Below are 18,942 nucleotides of genomic sequence, written 5' to 3'. Positions count from 1 at the left end.
CCCCAGTGCTGCACGGGAACCTGCCCAAGCTGCACCTTCCCGGCGCTCGGTGGCATTGCTGCACCGAGACAGATGTCCCAGTGCACAGCCAGCAGATCCCGAACGGACGGGGCCTGATCCTCTCCGGTCTAACAGAGGCAGCTCCTGGCCACAGGAGCAAGAACAGAGCCACCCCCACTGCCCACTACACCCGATTTTCCTCCCCAGCACATTTTCAGTCCTGGAAAAAAAATGGCTTCAACCAACGTTGACAGGTAAAAGCTTCCCCACATCCTGTATTCCCCCTGTAAAACGGGAATAATTGCGTCCAACTCTTCCGAACTTGGCAAACTTTTAAAAGCTAATTAAGAACAGGAAGGGAAAACCAAGGGCCCGAGAAGCTGGAATTCCGCAGGGAGAAAATCCATACCATGCTTTCAAGAGGAACTGTTGCTCCTTCATACACACTGCCAGATTTGCTTACAAATAGAGCTATACAGTTGCTCCCTCTCCCTCTCTAATTTGCTGCTTCAGTTTCATCCTGATAAATAGAAACACCATGCTTGCGCAGGGAAAGAGAAGAAGTTACTGTATCATAGGAAGCAATCACACCGTACACAAAACAAGCACTCTCAGTAATTAAACTACTTCCAGCCCCCTTTCTCTGTTCCTTTTCAGCATTGCGCTGACGGGCTGTTTATCTTTGGCACAGCAGAAGCAAAGGAAGCAGCAAAATGTTCTCGCAGCAACTCACTCGCAGGAGGAGGGGGAGAGACAGAGAGGCTGAAGACAAACACTCAGTCTTGGGTGCCAGCACTCTTTCCTGAAAATAAATACTTGAGCAAGGATGAAATCTCTAGGCAACTGTCCAGGCAGCTATTTTGACAGAGACCTGTTGACTCGCTTGCTTGCCATCCTGAGTGCTTTGTCTTCCACCCAGATGTTTCTCCAGCACTGTAGCTGTGCTCCAGCTGCGCACAAACGTGCATCTTGCTCTTGCTTTCCATCTAAAATGAAGTTTCTTCATTAGAGGAGCAGACTTGTGCTGACTTAATAAAGCAAAGTGATCTAAAAAGAGTAAAGAGTTTGAATACAAAGAATAAGAAGGAAGAAAGAACTAGATATCTTCTTCCTACAGCAAATGTGCCAGCCTTGCAATTAATAGGATAGCACATCGGAAGGCAATTTCCAGCTCTATCACACGCTTGATGGGGGATCTCGTGTGTGTCACTGAAGTTCAACGTCACCCCACCTGAGCGAGAGGGATGCTACTCCTTTGTCTGATTTATCCACTTATATCAAATTCTTCAGGCTAGGACTGACTTTTATACATTTACACAGTGGGGATTTGATCCTAGCTGGGGTTCCCAGCTGCTCCCCTAAAAATAAGGGCCAGAAGAGCCCAAGATAAGCTTTCTGAATCACAAATCCAAGTGTGCAAAGGGGGTACTGGGGCACTGGCTTCAGTTCTGCCTCTGCAAATAACCCATCGCCATCGGTCCAGATTTGCAATCCGGATGCAGAACAGAAGGAAAGGTGCTAGCAGACGTCCCTGGTGAGGTTTATCTGCAATCTAACAGACCCTGCATTGTAGCTTGGTTCATCCCTGACCCTCCCCTCAAAGCACGTGGTTGCTGAAAATATGGGTTTTTGGCTCCGTGCCCACTCCCCGTTGACAGACAGACTGTTCAAGTGCTCTCAATTTGCATCTGTCATTATCTTTTGTGTGTGCCGAGGTTTAATGTGCAATAAATGTAAACGGGTGATGTATATTCTCCATTTTATTAGCTCTCATTTCTCCTTGGCATTGTACACAGTTATGCCTCACAAGAGCTGCTTTCTAGTCTACCAGAAAGCCCCCCAAATAAGCATCAGTTGCTATTGTTACTGGGTAATTTCTTCTGAAAAATCAACTCGTACGGTTTCTAATTATTAACGAAATTATTATCTAACTTCACCTGTTGTTTTAACTTAGCTTTCAGCAGCTTTGACTTGCACCGTGTCTGGCAGCTCAACAAAAACTGAAGAATTAGGAGCACAGGCCTGCTATCAGCCTGAATTGGTCAGAACACACGTAGGTAGCCTGCTCTCAGGCACAGCCATGAGCCATTAGAAAGGAGTGTTCCTATATAGTTTTGCTCGTAGTTTCTACCTTAATTAAGAGCGACATCCTTTGTCAACACAATAAGTAAGAGAACGTTCTGTTCCTGCCTAAATTCCCCACTGGTGCTTGAAATCCTTCCTTTCATCTTCTAAATATTAAAGGATGAAGGGGTAATACACAAAAAACAGAGCTTGCTTTGAAGCCATTCAGACTAAAGACCTGTAATTCAGGTAATGGTGATGGCCACAGCCTAGCTCTTCATCAGATAATCTATGCCACTCTGCAGGGAGGTTTCACAGCCCCCTTCCTCTCCTGATGTATTTTCCCATATGCAAAACCCCCGTGTGTTTCTACCCGTCCAGCCGGCATTCAGAGCAGACCAAGGAGAGCACAAGGCGAGGATCTGCTCTCAGAGAGAAGCTGCAGGCTGACTCTGCAATGCTCCGACCCCCAGCGAGCGCACACAACCCAGTGGCAGACACGAGGGTCTCAGGTTAATCGTCAAGTGTATGCAGACACTTGTTAGCCCTAGCCGATGCTGCAGGAAAGATCTTTATTAAATACCTTGAGAGACTACATGCTCTCAAGCATCCCCTTTCCAGTACCTGCATTTAACACAGCTCTCCTCTGCAGCTTCGCTGCCTTCATCCAGTTCCCTCCACCCAACAGTGAAGAAAATATGAAAACTGCACATTGCCTCGCAGTTCCAGCCACAAGCTGCACTTGCTTCCCATAATAACTATAAAATGGTCGCATCTCCATTCAAGTCTGGTGTTTCTTTCTTAATCAGTACCCGGGTAGTTTGGGGAAAATCGCCTAATCTCCCTCCCATTTCAGACTTCCCACCCGTAAGAGGCAGATAATAGCCCTGCCTTTTTCCCCCACGTTGCCTTATGCTTTTAGCATGTCACTGCATCAGGCACGAAACCAGCTCTCAGGTTACGGGAAAGATTCACTGTCAGAACAGCAGCAATGGTTTAAATTATTCCTCTCACCAAAAGTTGCTGTCCTTAAAACCTCCGCTGGGAGAAGAGGACACGTGAACTCTCCACAGGCTTTAGTACAAAATTTGGCTTAGTCCCAGCTGCTGCAGGAGGCGCTTAGGGCTAAGTCACCAGACTCGTGCTGCTTTGGAGCGTTCCTACGTCGTTACACCAGTAGGCTGGTGGTAATCCAGGCAAGGCAGTGACATTTTAAGCAGATTTTGCCATTTTGGCAATGAACATCTCATGGTCCTACTCTTGTTTACAGAGCATTTGGCACCGTTCAGTGTCTTAAATGTGAGGCGTTGCGGGAACCTCTGCAACAGCCGGCATAAGCATATGCAGGGGATAAAGGGTACCCAACGGCAGCAGCAGCACGCTTGGCCCTTCAGCCCTTGGGAGCAGATGAAGCAAAACGCTCTGGTCAGAGGAGCGACTGAACCTACTCACAGTCTGAGCCCTCAGTGTCTGCTGATCCTGTCTTGTTCGCAGCAGGGGCACAGCCACAGTTAAACAAGCTGCCAATTCTTCATGAAGCCCTAAGAAAACCTTTGATTTTCTACCAAGACCTTGAAGATAGGCTACTTCCAGGACACGGGTCCTTTGCATGCCTCACCCCATGGATAAAGATATTAATCAAATGTTTTCCAAGCACAATGCATGCGTGCAGAGTGTGCCCACTCGTGCGTTCATGTTTTCTGCACCTAACCTGGATCTCAGTCCATTACTACTTCACTTATCATCAAGCCAACTAAGGCCAGATGGATGCGTTCTGCTGACACTTCCTGGGTCACATTCCATCAGGAATCTGGCAATCAGTGAAAAATGGCATCTGCCTTTAGATGGAAATGATGCCTCACCATACAGGTCAGAAAGCACAATGCAGAAATGGGTTGCCTGGGACTGCGGAGGCATCTCACAATCCCACGAATGCTAACAGAGCCATGGACTCCATCCGCCTCACAAGGGGAGCAATAAGAAGCTGAGGCTGGCAGACGACAACTGTCGTGCAGCAGCACAAGCGTTGGTGGAGGTTCTGCAACGTCTCTGCCCAGAAAAGTCCCCACGTTGCAGAACCCTGCGAGTGGCGAGGCAGCTGGTGTGCTGCGATTGCTGTTTATCACGCTAATCACAGCCAGCTCGCTGACTCGCTGCTCCCACAGCTGGCTGCAGGATCCAGCTGTTGCTCCTTGTGTCATACTTTGAACATCATCTGAAGGAAAGCAAGAGGCATCTCAGCCTGGAATAGTTCAGCTCAGAGACTGAAAAAAACACACATACGCATGTTATGGGGCATATTTTGGCCCACAGTGGTATTTAAACACTTGTTTCAAATAAAACCAAGCAGGGCTGAACAGAATGATCTTTTCCTACAGGTAACCGACAGCCAGATTTGCTACATGGGCCTTTTCTGCCCATTTCAGCAAGACCACCAGCAAAAGGAGGTTGGTCTAGATCCTGTCCTAAGACAAGGCTATTAAGCAACACACCTTCCTCCCTACCCTGGAGTTTTCTGTCTAAAGAGAAACAGACAGCAGATAAGTGGGAAAAGAAAATGTGACAGTAAGACACAGTATCATCTATCAAACTTTATCTTTGCTCTTCTAGTCCCTGGCAAATCATGGTGCACAAACTGCAACCCACCTTTTTATTTAAACTGGACGATGCATGCAAGTCAAGTTGAACTGTGTTGAATGCCTAATCCTTCACATCTGTTCAGAGCAAATGCTGACAAGTCCCTGTCAAAGAGAAGACACTTGGAAACGTTATTAATCTGATGGTCCTTGCTACTTCCCTAATCACTTTCACATTTAACACTGACTTGTGAGTGAGAACCATTTGGTTTGGTGTAGTCTGCTGAGCATCACAAACACAAGACAGTGAGGTCACGAACATTTCTTTATAAATAACAGAAGCCAACCAAAAAGGGCAACTGATGCTGTGCTGTCACTGTGGCTGGGTCCCTATGCTATCCGATCTGGAGCACAGAGGACAGATTTGAACGAAAAATCTCACTGACTCATTTGGGGCTGTGTTGCCTTGGCCCCCATCCCCGTGCAGCGACTGGGATCTGGCTGCACAGATCTGTTTGCTGGGTGGCTGCCTTACTCCCAGCTGTATCATTTAAGTACTCTTCTTTTCCTCAGCAGGGACACAGCAGAAATCATCCCTTCTTTGGATCTCCCGAGAGCAGACAGTCTGCTTGCAATTACTGGCAGGAAGCAACGCTAATGTTCCCATGCAGCAAAAAGATGCGCTGTGCTGGTCATTCCTTGAGAGGGCAACAGACCGCCGGCTCCAGTTCCTTGTAATGCTTTCTGGATCTCCCTGACAAACAAATATTACTCCAGATTTAGGATGGTGTAAGTAGGAACAAAGCTAAGATGAGTGACAACATATTAAAGCCTCCTATCTCCTATCAGTCAGCTATATAGTAATGGAATTTGGCAGTTCAATTTTCTTTCCACCAATTAAAATTCTCATTCCATGTTTAGGACCTACATGTAAATGAAAAATCGGAGGGGAGGCAGATTCTCTCCTTACATTTCCAGGGACTTCTCAAGCACCTGTGAGCAGGATGCAGTGACAGTCGGCAGCTCTGGTTTCCATGGGTAGCATCGCCACGCTCCCTTCCTATCACCATGGATTCAGCTGGCATTAATAAGCTCCTGCCTGCACACGAGCTGCTGCCAAACACACGACTTCTGGCCGTGTGCTTGGCTGCACCTCCATGCGATCATGACTCACGGCTCTGGAAAGTGGCTACAGGGCAGAAAGAAAAGGGCACTGGCTCCTATGGGCTCCTGCCACAGAAACCCACAGAAGAGGAAATAAACACCATCCTTGGCAGATCCACAGATAGCTCCGATCATACTCGTAATAACGGGATGCTGATGGTCTCCAACTGCTAACCACATTTGCTTAGGGAGAGCGATTCAGTGCGTACGGTATCCAGATAAATTCATAATTTACACCCTTAGGACACCTCAGTGAAAGAAAACCCCTACTGAGACCCAGTTTAAAGACAGACCGAGAATCTCGGGTCAGCACCCGAGGCACAAGGTACTGCCGGTCCAGCTCCTGCTCCTCTGCAGCGAGGGAACAGCCACACCACTCACCCAAAACCCTGCAGCAGGGTACGTACTTACCACTGGCACCTTGGGTCATGCTTTGGAAAAAGCTCTCTTCGAGACTAGTTAGGAAACTACTGGAGAAATCATTTCAATGTACAAGAATTAAAGAAATAGTTTTTCAAGGTTTCCCAAAGCCTAGAGGAGGTGATTTATCAGGCAAGAGGCCATTGGATGTTTCCACATGAAAATGCCCACTTGCTAAGGATGCTTTACACTTCTACAGCTGTCACCTAAAGCACTTCACACAAATAACTGGCAAACCCAACAGGAATACTTTTTCCAGGAAAATAAAGCCTTTTTGGATAATATCCTCCCCTCTCCAATTTTAACTTGTTGTCACCTATTTTTTCCCCAGTTTCTAGAGAAAAGCAGAGCTTCCTGTTTTCCACTTTGAGTCAGCTGTCCCCTTCCCTTTTCATTTATAGAAAGAAAAGATGAAAAATGAAAGGTGGAAAAGAAAGTATTTTTGCTTACAGAGAAAATTCCCATAGGAAAAATAGAAACCTAGTTATTCCCTTTATTTCCCACATAGCCGCTGTAACTTTTCCGACATTCTCCAGCGAACGCCATTTGCTAGGACGTGGCAATTTCTCCCTGGGAACACACAGAAAAGCAGCAGCAATATGCTGAACGAAGTACACCAGCTCTCCAAACTTTGGCCTTGCCACTAAATCATGGTTTCCCTTCTGGCTCCAGCTCTTGCGGCAGCTGTAGGGCCACGCAGAGCCATCGTTTATTTACCCATCACACAGGCTGGATGTTCCGCCTTTCGCTGGCTCACGCACAAGCACCTCCCAGCCTCCATTCCCCCTGCAAGCTTTCAGGCAGACAATTCTTCCCTTCTGCAGGGAAGAGGTGCCCGTCTGCAGGGGCCCGCTCGCAGTGCCACGGCCCTCAGCACCACAAGGGCAGGCGTGCGCAGGCCTCGAGCCCATTGCTAACAGCAGGAGAGCCTCCTGCGCTCAGCTCTGCGCTCCATCACTTAGTTTTCATTACAGACGGACGCGCCCGCCACCTCCGCTGTCTCTTTATCTCATTTGATCGCTCGGCAATCAGCTGCTCCCTCCAGCAAGGCGGCGGAGCTCGCGCCCAGCCGCAGGCCGGGAGCGGCAGCACGGCAGTCAGGCCGGAGCAGGTTCCTTGTCCCAGGGTGGAAGAAGACCTGCACAAAGCCCGGAACAGAATCACAGAACGGGTCGGAAGGGACCTTAAAGACCACCCTGCTCCACCCCCCTTCCATGGGTGGGGATGCCACCCACTAGATCAGGTTGCCCAGGGCCTGGTTCGGCCTGGTGTTGAACACCTCCAGGGATGGGGCATCCACAATCCACTTCATCCTCCTGCCCTGTTTTGAGGGCCTTGACAGTACTTAAAGAGATTCTGGGCCTAAGTCAGCAATATATGAGCAGTGCTCGCCTGTAAATGTGGGGTCAAACTCTGGGCGTGTATGGTTGGACTAGAACACCAGCTTAAAGCTAAGGGATTGGCTTTTGCCTCACAAGGGCTGAAGAACGTGTTCATACCTTTCACAACGAAATAGGACAGGAGATGAAACCTTAAATACCACCTCCGCAGGGATTTTGTGTGGTCACCCTGCAAAAAACACCCGTTAAAGCTCCTTCCATTGTCACCGTGCTCAGGTCATCCATCTAGTCATAGCAAGAGCTGGCTCAAGCACCTCCAGAGAGAGGCAGAGGTCAGTTCCCTCGGTTGACTCACAATTATGTCAGAATCGTTACACTGGAAATAGTTATTATTGAAATAAAACTGATTTTAAGTTTCTTTCTAAATTTCTTATTTTATGGATCTTACAATAAAACTACCAAATAGCTTAATCATATACTTAAAGGGCTAGAACAAGCTAATAAAAAGGAAGCATATTGTGAAAGATGGGAAAAAACAATGCCAGCAATCTGCAGTTTAAAAGCTAGAGTAGTAAAAAGGCTTAAGCATCACATTTATGGGACAGGTTCACCATGGGTACAAATTACATACTTCTATTGGAGATCCTAGTGCTAAACTGAGTTGAACCAGCTGCAAATTTACCCATAAGGCGATTCTGTTGCTCCCACAGATGCAAATTAACAACAGCAGATTTCACAAAAGATTAAAAAAAATAGTTTGACTGATATTTCTGTCCAGATCAGAAGCTGGGGGTGATGGAAGAAAATTGCTTGAATACATGGAATTGACTAACCTCGCCACCTCTACGGTTATGTTTTGCGCAGCATTACCCTGCTCACCTTTATGGTATCTTTTAGCATGTCAGGCACTTACCAATCTCTCCTCCCTCCTGTGACACCTTGTGCTATTGCTAGGTCCTGACACTACTTTCCTGCTTGGTGCAAGTGTGCAAGGCAGTTCAGAGGGCACGTAATCTTACTGCCGTGAGCTGCTCCCTCTTCACTCCCTGTAGCTGTGTATGCAGTTCAGTTCCCCACGCACTGCGGGAGACAATACTTCAGCCCAAATTCCCCTCAGTGACAGATGTCTCATTCTTCAGTCTCCTCACAGATCCTTAAAACAAAATATTGCCATTGATATATTCTTGCAAATGTTCTGGTCTGGAGTTAAAAAACATACAAGCAGCTCATGAATATTAGGACCAAATCAATTCATTTAGCATTTTATGTATTTCATCTTTGATCATGGTATTTCTGCTATAAGGGTATTCAAATTAAATCAAAGCAAAAAAGAGATAAAAGCTAGCTGACTTTAGTTGATCCAACCGTCCAGGGAAAAAGTACATATTACTGCATCTGGGTTACTGATGAAGGAAAAGAGAACACAAAGTAGAAGAAGGCTCTTCAGGACTACATGGTTGTAATTCATCCCTGTGCAGTAGTCCAAGGCAACACATACATCACTCTGGTCCCACTTAAGACCTGTGTACTTGATGAGGATAACGCCCCGGGGAACTACTCTCACCATGCACAAGATGTTGCCAAATGCAAACAGCGAAAAATGCAAGCAGTGTAATGTACTGCATCAGTTATTGTCATCTGAACTCTTACTGCTCCTACCTGCCTGAAATGCCAAAGTGCTCAGAGTCACGTCAGCACATCAGGTTGTCTGCAATGAAGCACCACTTCTCTCCAAAGTAGCTGGAGTTACTACGAGCTATTCCATAACCACTCTACCTCAGGCCAGCGAGGATTCTTCCTTCCTCACCTTCTTTTCTGCAAGTAAAACCACAGCATCAGACCAGCATCTCCTTAAACATGCAATGGCAGACTTTGCAAAAGCACAAGGGCTGGGATTCCAGTGCTGCTCTGCTGCACCAAAGATTCGTGGCACAGATTCAGAGCCTTAATATCTCCCTTCCTCTAGTTTCCCATCTGTTTACAGCACCCGGTTATCTAAAGTGCTCATGAAGATTAACCACCAAGAAGGACGGGAACTGTGCAGGTCTAAACAAAACAATGAAAATTTTACAGACATGAATATTTGCACTGTAAACCTGGCTCTTAATGATATGGCAAGCAAGGGAAAAAGAAAAAAATGAGGCTATATACTTGATAGCAAAATCACAATCAACGAACATAACGCATTTAAAAATCAAATGCAGCTCTCGTGGCAGGTCATAAGTTAGATGCTGCCATTATACAGTCAACAGTTTAAAGTGACAAATAGATTTCAGAAAAGTCATACCAAATTCACAGAGAATTCACAAAGCAACAGGAATTAGAAGTAAAACAGAGTGCTTGCTGCAAATCACTCACTTGTCCCCAAAGTCAAAGCACTAAACTCCTTTCAATGTTATCTGAAATTTAACAGCTCAAATTTCCTGTGATTGTGCCTACAGTTAAATAAATAGATAAGAAAAAATATATCCGATGTGGCACATCCCAAGGATAAATTCTAACTATTTTCTTCAATTTTTGGATCTTCACCGTCAAACAAGCAACTCTTTTCCCTAGCCTCACAACAACTGGTCAAGGAAAGGCCACACTTAACAGCTCTCCTCCTCACTGGCTGCTAGAGAAGATGCTCGTACAAGGCCCACGCAGCGACTATTAAAGGACGCAGAGGCAAGCAAAAAAATTATATAGTCAGTCTTGCTAAATTAGTTTACCTAAAATTGTATGTGTGAGTGATTTTAATCAAAATCTAATTTCCCCTCTTTTTAGAGTAACTGAAATGAGATTTTTCTAATTTACTTTTCGCGGTTCAAGTTTCTCATAATTCTTCTATGGTAGTGACAGCACCGTGAAAAGCGTCTGCTGCTACAAAGCATTAAAAAAAATTAGATTTTCAAATTGATGTGCTAAATTAAAAATGTTTAATGTTTCTCATCAAAGGCACAGGAGTATGCATAAGGCCTTCAGTACAGTTAGAGGCACAAGACTTTTTCATCTGTTTCTTTAATTCACATCCCAAGGCAACTCTGCTGTGAAAATTAACAAGCTACAAGCAAAGAAAGTGTTGTAAAATAGTGTCTTCAGAGAAACTACCTTTTAATTTCTTCCCCTCCCCATTGCTGGTCTGACCTTAAGGACGTCATAAGAAAAATAGATGCTATGTTCTGCTTCTTACTGACTTTAGATGGAGTTTTACTGGATTCTTTCAGAGCATCTGAGACTCTGGGCAATTTTAATTCTCTGGGCTGGACTTGCTAATTCCCACGTTTTAGGAAATCAAATTATTCCTGCAAATTGAATAAAATTATTATTACATTCAAGTCTAGGCTCCTGACCTTGGTGGCTGCCTGTGAAGTGGCTCATAGTTGGGATGGGAATATTTGAATTGCTGCTGCCTTATTCGTGTTTTAGAAGCTTCTGAAGTGTTACGTGCTAGGAGAAAAATTCCGAGGCACTGCCGACTGCTCAGCCTGGCTGCTGCTGTTGTGCAACGCAAGAAGCTTGGAAACATGGAGCAAGCTGGCGGTTGACCCTGTGGATTTACGCTTGGTCTCCTGCTGAGCCGAGCCCATTTAACGAGGAAATGAAGATTCTCAATGAAACGACTCCACATATATGGCTCATAACTTTACCACATTGCTTTAAAGCATGCTTTCCTTCCAAGCTATGCAAATCGGTCAAATGCCAGCGATGCCTACTGGCCCTTTATTCAACCATAGCTTTTATGCAATCACAGCGCTCATTACCAATATAGTGAACGTGCTTTTCGCTTTATTTGCATAAATATAATTGCTTTGATGATTAAAATGCATTTTTTCTGCCTAGGTCAGGCATGAACAAAGCCTTCTGGTGAGACAAGTGCAGCCAAAGAAAGCGCTATGCATTTCTCAAGCCCCAATTGCATACGAATGAGAAAAAGACTGCTTTGTTGTTTCATGTCATCCTCAAGCACCTGGCAACTTGGTAAAGAAACATACAGAGAGATCAGATACTGCATACAATATATGAAGGCGCTGGGCTGTGGTCTGCTCCTGTGCCCTTCAGATCTGCAAAAGTAGGGAATTTGTCAAGAAAAAGTAGTGGGGATGCTCCTAAGAATTGACTGTACCCTATGCTAGAGAACTGCCTCATTCCCCCCCCCGCCCCCTAGATTTTAGGAAGCCATTCTTTCCCCCTATCCAGTGATCACTTCAAACCTGAGCATGCAGATGGTACAAGCTTGGAGTCTCTCCACTCCATTAAGATTCGTCAGCTGCCACCAAAGATGCAGAGCCTGGACACACAGCACCTCTCCCCAGCTGGGCCACCATTAAACTCAGCCATTCTCCATCCCTCCCTTCTGCTGGATTACCAGGAAAATTACATTTGCTTGAGGGAACGAAATGCAAAAGGGGATGCTATGACTAGCATTTACCATCTCTTCCTAGCCACAACCATTAATAAAATATTAGACTAGTAGGTTAATAGTTTATTCAAATACGTAATTCCTATCTTAAAAGCAGCTCCTTAATTTAAACCCTTTAAACTCTTGATTCCAAATTCTGTGCAAACCCAAGGCAGCTCAGCACAGCTTATCTGATTCAGAGAGAGGGAGGGAAGGAAATACATGCATACACACACTCTTTATGCCATTCACAATCTGCATACAGCATATCCTCCTGCTGGTAATAATTCTAATCTACTCATGTAAAAACTCCTGAATTTGTGTTATCCTTCAGCAGGATGAGATAAAAATAAGACATGCCAGACACGCGTTTCATAGAGCAGCAGAACAGATTCACACCCACTGATCCGGAAACCAAAAAGTTTTGATGACAGAGAAAGGTTGAATGGACCAAGACGTCTTCTGCCGCCTTCTCTGCCTACGATCACCAGCATTTTGTGGGTGGTTGGAAGAGGCTGTATGTGGGGGGCACCTTCAGTGCTAATAGGTTCAGAATAAGCATCAATGATTACATTCAAAACAGCACCTGAAGATAATTTGAAAGGTGTAGTAGCAGAAAATTAAACCCTGTAAGATACTGTCTGGCAAATTAAAAGACATAATTGATTATATTATCTCATTTTTAAAATTAAGTGTTGCTAATTGCCAGAGACAGTACTTATTTGGTACAGCCACTGTATCTAACTAGCTGATCTAACTTTACATTACTGACATTCAACTGAGCAAAAGTTGCTAAATGTTTCCTCCTTTTGCCCACCATTTGTTTCCTGGATACACCGAGCAGGCATGAGGTGCTCTCTGACCTTTCTGCAATTCCCATACGCAACAGAAAAACTCCTGTGTGCAGAGATGTCAAAGGCTTAAACGTCCTAAAACTTTTGCAAGTTCACCAAAAGGCATTAATCTGGTGCTCAGGCCTGGGTTCTGATGGAGAGCTGCTCATATGCTCATCACAAACCGGTCCTGTGCAGCTCTAAACCACATCTATTTTTTTAGAGAGCTGGGATTCAATAATTGCTATCCAAAGACATTTTATAAATAAAACAGGAGTCAGCCGATTTCAATACTACATTCTTATTCCCCTGGTACATTTGGAAGAATGTACAAAGCAATTTGCACCAAAACTGAAAAAGAATCCGGATATAAGCTGGGTCACCAGGCCCAGAAACGCAAGACCAGCGAATGGTTTGAGCTCCACCTCGTGCAGGTTTCACTCATCCCAAAGACGTATGGAATTTCTCCACCCATCATGCATTTGTGCCAACACAGATAATGTTTCCAACTGCTGAATTCACTAATTAATATCCTGAACTAGGCTCATTATGTGTTCAGTGTACGCTAGGGTTCCTTTGAAAGACTGGAAAAGAAAGAAAAGGGATTCCCTAGAGGACAATACCCAGCCAGGAGGACATTACCTGTTCCTACATAGCATCTCCCTAGTGAACAAGTATCTGCTGCTTTCTGTGTCCAAACCAGGAGCATCCCAAACTAAGGAAATCAATTGTTGACATATGAGAAGAAATATGGATTAAGTTTATAACTGTGTTTAGAGCACCGGGGGATGAATTAGCCTAATTGGTGTATTAGTCTCAGTTACACAGAGTAATCACCACAGGCTGCCTCTGTTTTCATTAGAAATTTAATTAAGTTTATCAATGTTTGGCTTCTTTGGCCTTGTTTTCCACCATCTCCACAGGCATTCCTGTCTTTAATCAATATTTTTAGTGTGGTGGGAGGGGAAAGTTGTTGTTGTGTCAGGAGAAAAACTGTAGTAAAAAAACAAGTCTGTCCTTTCATACGTCAAAGCAGAGAAATCAAGGATCTACTTGCAGCCTCTGCTGCCCAAATAGTGCTCTGCTGATTCACTGCGAGGACATCAAGGCTTCAAGCATCAAATTCTAAGGGCATACCTACACTGACCATGACCATTTCTAGGAGCACCTCAAAACCAGACACGTCAGTTCAGGCACAGCCCATTCTAACACATCTGCCCAGCCCAGAACATAGACACTGCAAAGACCAAGCCCTGAATGAAGGCAGGTACTTTCGATGTTGCCCACGTACATTAAGCCGTCTTGATCTTTCCTGACTATCTTCTCGGTCTAGCACTTGAAGGACCTGCTGCTTTGTGTTTTCATGCACATCGATCTGTCACAAGCCAAGCAAGCCCAGACCGCAGCGACCTCAGGCCAATGCACCGGCAGATCTGAACTGCAGCTAATAAAGCTACGTACTGCCAGCAACAACTCTAACCCTGCCCTCCCACCCTAAACCTAAACACTAAAGATTATGAACACTAGACTAATGAGCTGAAGGCCTGGTTTCAGTCTATAGAGGCTGGTGGATGAAAAATAAGGTTTACAGCCAGTTTTTGTCAAATGGAACAGCCCCTGACACTGCAACGTAAAGCGACAGAGGCTCTGGTGCATCTTCTACCACAATCACTGGGTACGCTGGCATCAGGGGGACTTGTCTCATCAGTTAGTGGAAGTCTTCTCCCTTTATCACTACAACTTGCAACAGAAAACAAATACTTAACATTGCTTAACATTTGTCATCAGAGCAAGAGGCTGCAACAGTGGCTGCATGCCCTCCTGCATTGTCTAAATTAATCCACTGAGGGATATTGAATCACTTAATCATGGCGGAAACTTACTGCTTTGGAAAGGCACGCTTTCCCTTCATTAGATTTAATATATTTCTCATTATACAAATCTGCCAGTGCAACAATAAGTCTTGTTCATAAATCAGTTTGCCCTTTTGCTTCGCAGTCTCAGAGAACTTTCATCAAACAAGACATAAATGGGACCTGTAAGACAGGAGGTCAGAGCAGCCTTAACCAGATATTAATATCTATTCATTAAGTTTATTTTAATAGCCCATTTTAATAGCTTCTGTAAAACAATTATGGGTCCTTCCTTTCTCCCCCCCTTCATGTTGGTATTTTTATACCTCAAAAATAAAAGGGAAGAAATGAATAATTAGATTATTGGTTTTTATTGTTTGTATTATAGCAGAATCTAGAAAGGTTGAAAAGGTTTTTGGCCTCCTTGTGTTTGGTGCTGCACATTAAAGCTGGTCGATTACCATTCTAAACTCATTTCTTAGTATTTTAATGAAAGTTTTCTGAGAGACTTCTAGTAAAAAAAATTGTATTTCAATGCAACATCATTTGGCAGTTTCCAACAGCACTTCTGTTCATGCATATATAAAAAGATGACTGCACTTGCTCATAGCTTTTTCAGTAAGATATATACCTGTATTTTGTTTCATGACAGCATATCAGTTATTCTACAACATCTGGGACCAAGGCATTATGAATCACAACACAACTGCACCCTGAAACATCATATAGGCTTATACAATAAGCACCTAGAGTTAATTCTTCACTGGTAATACAACGACAGGTAAGTTCTCAACAAAAACAAGAAAGTTAAGGAGGTGTGAATTTAATTCTTCAGGAATTACTGCCACAATCCCAAGTGCTTCTTTATAAGGTTATTGCTTACATTCTGCCCCAAATCCAGACCAATCCATCTTTATTCTTATTTATGTTTCATTAAGACCTAGCATCTCCCCAAAGAGTCTGAGCCCATTGCTCTAGATGCAATATCTGAACACAGTAAGAAACTCTCCCAGGCCTGAAGGCACACTGACACACACACATGTGCTATTGCTGAATTTTTGTTCTTTCAGGAAACCGGCCTAAGACCAGAAAACTGCAGGTGGGGAGCTTGGCGGTGCTGCTCCTGTCATTCTCTCCAGCTGACCCAGATCTGGGAAGAAACAGGGACTGCACCCAGCCCTTCTGGATGCCACTCAGGAATCGTTTCCACAAAATAAATGTGCTGTGAATTTAAGCTCAAGTCCACACATGGACTCCTGCTGGCTACATCTCAACACACAAGCAAATGCCAAGACAAAGGATTAATTTTCACTTTTTGGCCATCGTTAATGCTTCGTTGCATAAGCTACTCTTGTCACAGTCTGCTGAGACGCCATCTCCCCCACCTATTTCTCTCAATTCCTACATTTCCCAGGAAAAAAAAAATCCCTTATTTATCTCAACCTTTCTCTGTTATGCATGAACAAGTTATGGGCTGCTTCCATCTTCATGAGTCATTTATCTCTAGATTTACTGCCCAACTCCATCTACTCACTCTCTCTCCCACACTCAATACACAGAACGCGTTTCCTCCCCGGGAGGACTACGCACTAAACCTGCCCGGTGTTAGTAATAAGTCTGACAAATAGCTCTGTCCCTCTGACCTATTCTCTGGTGTTATATCCTAAGCCAATTAAGATGTAAGATCTCAAGAAAGCTCGCTCTGGTGCAGCTCATAGGCAAATGGTCTCACACTCCAGTTCTTCAGAGGAGCCTTAGTGAAGCTACGTACAAGTTCCCCGTATTTCTACCTCCACATTAGAAAGTCAGTGTATAACAGGTCACTTTGGCACACAAGATGCCACAACTACTGGGAGACATTCCATAAGCTTGATTCATATCATGTGGAATTGTATTAGAACAAATCAAAAGGACCTTTTGGCTTCATAAACACATACATGATGGGTATTTAAGGGAAAAGACTTCTTTCAGGCACAACAGCAGTAGTTATTACTCATCCATTTTTTTCCCTGTTTTTCTTCTTTTTACTTACCCTCTCTTCATCACTTATTGAAGAATAACTTACTATTCCAAAGTTTGTGGAAGTATCTTACACATCCACATGCTTGAAATACCTGAAGCACCTCATTTTCTACCATTACACCAACTACACAGCATCAGCCTTTGCATTCCACATATGCTTTCAGGTTTCCATTTTCTTTCTTCTGCCTCTGGTTCATGGCTCTCCATTTGCTCAGCAGCTGCAGTTCCTCACTCTCAGAAGCACTTTATATGAAGCTGGTACTTATGGACAGGAAAAAATATCTAGTGCATCATTTTACGTCTCCCTCAGAGTTCAAGGGTGGCCCGTTACATTTCAGTAAAGGAAAATATTTAGGACAGCCTCCATCTTCCATTTCTTGCCCTTACTCCTTACTTTCAAGGATTTAGCATTGATAGCGTCATGTTCAAGACTTAAGAGCTTTTTAATCATCTCAAGGCTTAATACTCCATTTCCAAGATTTGTTTTGAAAGTTCATTATTAGCCTTACAAAAAACAAACAAACAAACAAAAACAACTCTTAAAAAGTATTCCAAGATGCACACGCACACATTTCTAGCTCTTCAGAAGCTCTGCAGCCTTACAGTATGTGCTACTGCTGCTTTTACTAAAAGATCATCAGTTCCCAAGGTGGTTCTTCCTTTTCACACCAGTCATATTCTCATCTCTTCCAATTCCTGGCTTTATAATATAGTTTTCCTACACATTTTGAACACATTCTCCCCCCCCCCCCCATCCCTTCTTTTTTTAACCCCTAGGTTAAGTCTGTTGCTGGTGTACTAAAGGGTTAACAAAATGGTAGCAGAAATAATTATTTGATAACCAGTGTCTTTTAGTGGGGACATTAAGTATGACCTGATGGCTTCCATTGCACAAGGAAGGGGAATGAAGGGGGAGACGAGGGGAGGAACTGAGTTGCAGTTTTGGTCACAAGTCAGAAGCCATGTTCTGCTGTCAAAGGCCTTGTTAGAGAAGTGATCACAAAGGAATAACAGGGTGGGAGTACAAAAAATCTCCCTTGCTCAGAAATGTTTTGTATATTAAGTGACAGTTTGAAATGTTACACAGAAGATGCTTGACTGAATCTTGCATTATCTTTTTATTTTGGTTCTAATAGAAAGGCTGGTGAGTGGAACATCCCAGTGACCCTAGCATTAGTTACCAGATCACGAATTTAAGGCTTGTAGTTCTAATTAAAAACAATTAGACAGGACATAGTAAATACACAGTACATGAATGCTCAGTCTTTTCCGGGACTACTCAGGATAATTCAGCCTACAACAGAGAGAGGTGTTGACTTGTACACCTCTCCCTTTCTAATGATAAAACAATACCACCTGGATCTTTATTAGAGACTCTATATGCTCCACTCACATTAATAACAATGGAAAAAAAATAACAATTTCCTTGGAACAGGAGAAAAAATCCACCTTTCTTGAGAATGGAACCCATACACATGGAGTACGAAAGTGGAGAAGAGCTTTCTACTAAAACCATTCACCACCACGCTCCAAACACCTAAGAACATATTTCCCCAAAGCATTGGACAACTGTTTTTAAGGTGTGAAGGGTCACAGATGAAACCTTAAGCACTCCCAACAGTCTGAAACTTCTCTAGATACCTTACAGTTCAATCAGTCACCGGCAATGATTCCAGGGGTGTTCAAGAGCCAAGCTGTTCTTCTCAAGAATTGTGGACAACGGTGAATAATGCCTGTTTGTAGCTTGTTTTTGATGTCCTACTACTATAGCTATTTTTGTCCTTTACGAATGTGGTAGCAATTTAGTAATCTATTGACTTGACTTTATTTTTTCCATAAACATACTGCCTGCCGGATACATAATTCAAATTCACATATAAACTGTGAGCTGTTTGCTTTAGCAACAGCTATAATTTAAGTGTAACCTCAGCAGAAAGCCATTCTGTGCCATCTCCCTGTAAAGTGTAATTTAGTCTAGATATGCAATCTTCCTCTCTGCCATTCTAATAGGGGAGCTTGTTTGCTAAATAATCATCATAGAGTTTTGCTCAAAGCACCAGTTTTACACAGAGTTGGGCTTTCTCCCCTTCTTCTTTTCCCTGCCACATATAAATGTTGCCAGGCTAAATGAATGCTCTTTAGAAAGCTATTACTGCCATGTAGTTTTCATTTGAAAATGTCACAATAAAGCAATGTTCTTTGATGCTGAGAAGTATGCCAGGTTGGAGTATGATAAAAACAACAAATAAAATAAAATCATACATCAGAACGATCCAAAGGGCAAACAAA

General features: G+C 43.8%; 1 protein-coding gene across 1 annotated transcript in view; it reads right to left on the bottom strand.

The window, feature by feature from the left end:
* Positions 1–18,942, bottom strand: part of DUSP26 (dual specificity phosphatase 26) — a 67,093-nt gene that overhangs the window by 47,858 nt on the left and 293 nt on the right. The gene's annotated exons all lie outside the window — the stretch shown is intronic.

The sequence above is a fragment of the Anser anser genome (genome assembly GCF_964211835.1).
Source record: "Anser anser genome assembly, chromosome: 26".
NCBI lineage: Eukaryota > Metazoa > Chordata > Aves > Anseriformes > Anatidae > Anser > Anser anser.
This window is presented reverse-complemented; position numbering and strand designations above follow the sequence as displayed.